The sequence below is a fragment of the Oxyura jamaicensis genome, chromosome 3 (assembly GCF_011077185.1).
Source record: "Oxyura jamaicensis isolate SHBP4307 breed ruddy duck chromosome 3, BPBGC_Ojam_1.0, whole genome shotgun sequence".
Classification (NCBI taxonomy): domain Eukaryota; kingdom Metazoa; phylum Chordata; class Aves; order Anseriformes; family Anatidae; genus Oxyura; species Oxyura jamaicensis.
This window is the reverse complement of record NC_048895.1, coordinates 46,315,986-46,322,855: the sequence shown is the minus strand read 5'-3', so window position 1 is coordinate 46,322,855 and position 6,870 is coordinate 46,315,986. Positions and strand designations below refer to the sequence as shown.

The 6,870-nt window shown below is 43.2% G+C and overlaps 1 long non-coding RNA gene across 1 annotated transcript in view; it reads right to left on the bottom strand.

Annotated features, from left to right (window-relative positions):
* Positions 1 to 5,371: 5,371 nt before the first annotated feature.
* Positions 5,372 to 6,870, bottom strand: part of LOC118165111 — a 7,985-nt gene continuing 6,486 nt past the window's right edge. The window contains exon 4 of the long non-coding RNA XR_004749872.1: positions 5,372 to 6,808. This is a non-coding gene — a long non-coding RNA (uncharacterized LOC118165111). The remainder of the gene's footprint in view (positions 6,809 to 6,870) is intronic.

Below are 6,870 nucleotides of genomic sequence, written 5' to 3'. Positions count from 1 at the left end.
CTGTATAGCCTGGCCACAAACATACAGAAAAAGCAGTGAGAGAAGCACTAGCTTCTTGAGGGAAATCCATTTGAATTAAGGGCAGAGTATGAATTTACAGTGGAGTACCTCTTCCTGAATAACTAAATGTGCATGTCTCTTTTTTTTGTACTAGGAATACTTTTTCTGAATTAGTGAAGCTGCTTTAGCAGGAATATGCCTTCTAGAATGAGTCCTTAAGCAGTTAAGCCCTGTGAGAAACAAAGGACTTTGCAGACAAGATGGGCAGTAAGGCAGCTATAGAGCAATCCCTTGGTTGCTGATGGTCACTTGCCTTTGCTAGATTATTCCAATTTCCTAACACCCAAATGAAGTAGTTGGCTGGGGCCAGTTCTTTCGGTGCTCTTGAGGAGCTCTGCTGAGTAAAGAGAAATGAAACACCAGGTTGAAAACAAACTTCTTCCACCCTTCCTGTTTCCTTCCAGCTTTGTCATTCAGCTTCTTTAACACACCCATCATTCAGGAGCTGAATCGTGGCAGAGCCAGCCCTGAAAACATTGGGCATAGCTGAAAGGGTGTGAGATAGTGGTAACTGTAAAGAGTAACTATTAATTCAACCCCATGATACTTAAAGTAGAAGAGCGTATCATTTTTTTTCCCCACTTATGTTAAGCTGCATCATTTATGAATATAGTCTGTGTACTAAAAGAACAGCATCTGCTGTGAGCTTGGAAAACAAATTATTATCACCCATTAGCATCTTTACATAAATATTTTGGAAATTTGTTTTTTAATTTTTTATTTCATAAATGATTCTCTCTTCAATTAGCCCCACAGCCTCTTTGGGTTCTTACTGTCTGTGCTCTCAGCAGTTACGCACAGCTATAGCAAATCAGACCTCACGAACCATAGGCTTGTTTCCATAGCTGGGTGCAGCACTCGGTGAGAGGAGCCACTCAGGCATATGGCCTGTAATAAGCTGAGCTCCAACGAGCTGGAACCTCCTGCTTCAACAGCTATTTGGCCATTTGTTTTCTTGCTGCAGCTCTTTGATTATTTCCCTCCCTTTGACAGAATGATGAAAGCAGCCACAGGGTTTATGTGCCACCTCCACCAAATGTTGCCCATATTCCAGTAATCAGGCACAAAACAGGGGAGATGTGCAGTGATAAAGTGCCCACTGAATCTGGAAATCCTGGAGATTAAAAGGCACATATTCTGCTGTAGGAAGGACTAATGCATGTGCAATTAAACTGCCCAAGCCAGCTAGCCAAATCAGGCTTAAAATGAACACTGAGGGTCAGATGAAACAAAAGTTTCATGGAGGCTATCCATGCAGCAACTGGCAGACTCAATTTTCTCTCTTACAGAAAGTTCTCTCACAGGACTGGTGATTATTATTATTTGATGGCATATCCGCTCATTAATTATTACTTTTATTTGTTGTTGTTGTTTAAAGACACATAAGCTTAAAGGCATTTGCATTCTTTAATATATCTCAGTGAAAAATATCACTTGAACAAGTGACATGTCTCGTGCAACGTCAGAATTGGAAGTCTGAAAACTGTCCAAAAAAAGTGGGTGAACACAACATAGGGCTTTGTGCAACATAAACAGTTAAGGACGAAACAAGCAAGAAGAAAAAAGCTTCATTCTTGGCCTAAAGAATGGTAAGTTTTAAAATTTCTGAGGAGATTTCAAGGGGGCTTTAAGCAAACCAGCCCTTGTTTTCTCTCCTCTCAAACCTGTATCTTGAGCATATAGGCCAATCAGACATTAATTGCTACTGAAGATACAGGACAACTGCTAGCTTGCGTTCTGGGCCCTGGCATAGTACAGAGGGAGCTCCTAATTGGAAACAATGAAAAAGTTTTTACATCACACTGTTTTGCAACAGAATGGAGCTTTCAGTGGCAGTGAATTTTTCATGAAAGGCTTCTGCTTTTCACAGAATGTTTCATTTTGTTGTTGAAAAACTGAGCTGGCAAACCAAGAAAGTAGACAAAATGCTTCAATTCTGAAGGACAATCACAACACTCCGAAGGTCTCAAGTTCCTCCTGGTTTTGTTCTTAATCAGGGACCTGGCCCCTCAGCCAAACTGCATTTCCCAACAAAGCTCTGGCTGGGCAGCAGCACTGATGCACACCCTTCCACCTGCACAAGAGGAGAACGTTGTTCATTATGGATGACATAATGAAATCAAGGAATCAGCACTCTATGTCTATTTGTTGGGACTTTCAATCCCCTACCACGTAATTCAGTCATTGTTGAACAAACAGGGAAGAAAAAAGCACCAGGCAACCTGGAAGAGCATGAATCCTTTTAGCCTAGTCAACTGCAGAAGCTGTTTTGCGTAGGCAATGAAGCAGTGATAGAGGGCCCTCCAAAAATGAACAGGACAGCTGCTGAAGTATGAAAAAACAATTGAGCGGAAAAAGAGGCCACTCGGTCTTGCTCAGTGACAGCCATAGGATGTGTCAACCAGTTTTCATATATAGATCACCTCAGCACCCAGTCTGAGAGTCAGGGTGCAAGAGAAATGAAAGTGGTGGATGACAGACTTTACACACAAAAGTGCAAAGAGGACCACATAAAATATGGAGGAGATGCAGGAAAACAGTCTTTGACATCCTCAAACTGAAAGTGTGCACTGACAGGAGAAGCAACTTAAAGACAACTGATGACTGTACTTACTTTCCAGAGAGGATTGCTTTTGATTTCTCCAACTAGAGTCTCAGCTGGTGTAACTTAGATAGCTGATTTCTGTAAAATCCATGTCATTTTACCTGTTGAGCCTCTTGCCCTTAGAGAACTGGCATATTATCTAAGGTGAAAAATACATGCTTGGGCTTTGCTTCAACTTCTGTTCAAGCAGAAAATATTGTGAGCTGGAGGCTTCAAAACTGACAATGCTTACTCCCAGCTATGCAAAAACAGAGGTAAAAAGACACTTTTACTCCTGAGATCAAAAACAAATCTGGCATTTATTTTTGAAAAGAAAATGGAATCTTCTGAAGCAAGGTGAAGGGTAGGAATGTTAATGTAGGGAAGCTCTTAAACATATCTGCAAAGAGGATCAGAAATAAATGTGCAAAGGGAACTTGACACATTTCTCAAAGGGAGAAGTTATGAATGATTGGATATGTTTGAAACTTGGTGAGATGACTTTCAGAACCAAAAGATCAAGAGACTCTTGATCAAGGGAATCTAGGAACAGCAGAAAAGGAAGAAGAGGTGAAGGAATACAAGCCCATATTGAAAGTCTTTCTTGCTGTGTTTCAGGCCTATCTTCTTTCTGGTTAGAGCTTGGAGGAGAGAGGAGAGAAAAAGACAGCGGTATCTGAGCACCTTTCTTTTACAGCTGAGTGACATCTGCTGGGCTTGTGGAAAAGGTTTGATTACGCTCCGTTTAACGAACAAACTATGATCAATTGTCCTTTGAGTGGCCCTCATTTACTCATCCTTCTATAAAAGGGAAAATAATTGGTGAGCTGATCAGATAAGGAAATGCCAAACAAGGTACCAGATTATAGCAAAAAGCTGATCTATGGGTAGGATTAGACTCTTGATTCTCTAAGTCACACAGAAAAGAGGAGAGAGACAGAGAAAATTATTGGTGACTGGTGAGGAATTTACTGAATTTTTTTGACAGTACCCAGTGGCTGTATGCTCAACAGTGCTTCTAGTGCTCTTCCAAAAAAAATTGGCATATGGTCCCCCTCCAAGCTTAACATCAGTGTACATGTATGCAGATAATGTGGGTGGCTCAGTCATTGGTAGGAGCTCAGTGATCACATGCAGGGTAGTGTAGTGCAGCAAGAGATCCATAGCTACCCTGCCTTTATCCATTCCTGTTCCTTCAGTACTAGCTATGCAGAAAGTAGCTGAGACAGCAGAGAAGTGCCTGGCATGACTGGCATTGCCTACAGCATCTCCATAGGCTGTTGGGATCTTTTACAACGCTGACGCCACAAGTCAGTGCTGCCTGCATGGCTACCACCAATTGGCTCTATCCTAGAGTGAGGGCTCACTAGCTCAGCTGCTGCTGCTGCAGCTGTGATTATCTGTGGTCACCTGAACTTAAAATACAAGTTGCTATTGAGTCAGACACTGACTTCTCCTTCTCAAAGATGTAGATGCTGGCAAGTGTTTTAGAATTTCATGACGACTATTCCACTGTGTGTGTGGTGTCTGTGTGTGTACACTCTTGTGATTTGCAATATCCGCTTAGACGCATTAAAGCAAAATGCCTTTGTCAGCTTTGCCTTTTTCTATTTGACAACTGCTGATGTCATTTTACTTTTGTTTGTGAACCTCAGCCTGCTTGCTGCTGAGTCACAGGAGAAGGCAAATGATAATAAATATAGTCCCTTATCTACCCAGAAAGCTGTGGACCTCTGGAATGACAATCATAAGGGGAGCCTTTTTTAACCAGATACAGCAGAACAGAAGGCTAATGTTTCCTATGCAAATTTCCCTGTCACTCACAAGCTTTGACTGATGTGGGCTGTATCCTCCAAACAGAAAATGTGAATACCAAGAAGCACTAGCTGAGACTGCCCTCACTTATGCTAATAGGAGCAGGGGAAGCACGGGGTTCAGGAACCTGAAACACAGAAAGACAACTGAACCTTTGACATCCACATTCTGATTTCCACAGAAATCATCACTCATCCAGCAATCCTCAGTCTGTCTCCTGGTTTGACCGAGCCAAGAAATACTCAAACAATTGTCCTCTTTTTTTTAAGTTTCAGAAAAACTCTACTAGCACATTTCAGATTTTCTGAGTAATGTTGGCATCACAGGAGATGACTGTGTCTCAGCAAGGTGCTGGAGTCATTGCTGCTTGATTCTCTGAGGCTGACAGCAAACTCCACACTGCCTGTTATCACAGAAAAAAAGAATGGCTTGGGTTGGAAGGGACCTTAAAGACTATATAGTTCCACCCTCCCCCCACCCCTCCCACCCCTGCCATGGGCAGGAATGCCACCCACTAGACCAGGTTGCCCAGAGCTTCATCCAATCTGGTTTTGAACACCTCCAGGGATGGGGCATCCACAACCTCTGGGCAACCTGTTCCAGTGCCTCACCACCTTTTGAGTAAAGAATTTCCTTCTGATTTCCAGCCTAATTTTTCCCTTTTTTAGTTTAAAACCATCCCCCTTGTCCTATCACTATCTGTCTTTGTAAAAAGTCACTCTCCATCTTTTCTATAAGCTCCCTTAAGTACTGAAAGGCTGCCATGAGGTCTCCCCAGAGACTTCTCTTCCCCAGGTTGAACAGCCCCAGCTCTCTCTCTGTCTTTCTTTGTAGGAGAGGTGCTCCAGACCCTTGGTCATCTTTGTGGCCCTCCTCTGGAACCATTCTAACAGGTTTGACATCCTCCTTGTGCTGGGGGCCCCAGACCTGGATGTAGCACTTCAAGTGGGGCCTCACAAGGGCAGAGCAGAAGGGGACAATCACCTGCCTTGACCTGCTGGCCACACCTCTGTTGATGCAGCCTAGGATGCAGTTGGTCTTCAGGGCTGCAATTGCACACTGCTGGCTCATATCGAGCTTTTTTGTGCACCAGAATCCCCAAGTCTTTCTCCACAGGGCTGCTCTCAATGAGCTCTTCTCCCACTCTGTACTCATGGGATTGCCTTGGCTCATGTGCAGCACCTTGCACTTAGACTTCTTCCACCTCATTAGGCTCACATGGGCCCACATGGACACTAGTCTCAGAATGGATCCCTGAGGGACACTGGCCTCCACGTGGACATAAAATCTTTGACTGCAAATCTCTGACTGAAACTATGCAGTCAATTCCTTATGCAACAAACAGTCCACCCTTTGGATCCATCTCTCTTCAATTTAGAGATAAGGATGTCACGTGGGATCATTTCCAAGGCTTTACAGAAGTCCAGGTAGATGACATTGGTTGGGCCTCCTTTGTTGACTGATGCAGCCACTATAACATAGAAGGCCATCAGATTGGTCAGGTACTATTTGCCTTGGTGAAGCCATGCTGGCTGTCTCAGATCACCTTCTTGTCTTGCATGTGCCTCGACATTGCTTCCAGGAGAATCTGCTCCTCCATGATCTTGCCAGGCACAGAGGTGAGGCTCACTGGTTGGTAGTTCCCCAGGTCTCCTTTCTATCTTTTTAAAAATGGGAGTGATGTTTCCCTTTTTCCAGTCACCAGGAACTTCACCTGACCCCAGAACTTTTCAAATATGAAGGAGAGTGGCTTGACAATCACAAGAAGGTCTCTAGGGTACTCTGAAAAAGCCTGGTCTCAATAGGGTAGCTTCTGGATAAAAGTATAAGAAGAATAACGTGGGATCTCTGGAGTGAAACTCTCGCTACAAACACAAGTCTCTTTATGGGTGTTTGGCTTGAAAATATTCGTTGCTTCTCATGGTCAGGTTTATTCTGCTATAAAGGATTCACTCAAGCAGGCAGCAGGGTAATGCACAGAGACTTCCCTCAGGGCACAAAGAGCAAGGAAGTATCACTTCCAAAACTGTGATTGGCAAATCACAGCAGTTGAAGGTTGCAGTGCTAATGTAGATTCTCCTACGTGCACAGCTAGCAATATAGCATGTTTGGAAGGCTTCCACTGCCTACTATTCTCAGCTCTCTCTTTTCCTCTCTTTACAAAGTTGCATGAAATACAACACAGTACTACTTCTTCCAAAGTCCAGTCCCCTGAGGAAGCCCAGAAAATCATTCTGTTCCACATTTGATTTGCATCCACACTAATTACTCAGGCAGTAATTGAAGGGACATTGAATATGTATTAAAACTACATTAAAGGTGCAGCACTGTTTTCCCTTCTTAGATGACCTGCAAAGAAATAACAAAGAAAGAAAGAAAGAAAGAAAGAAAGAAAGAAAGAAAGAAAGAAA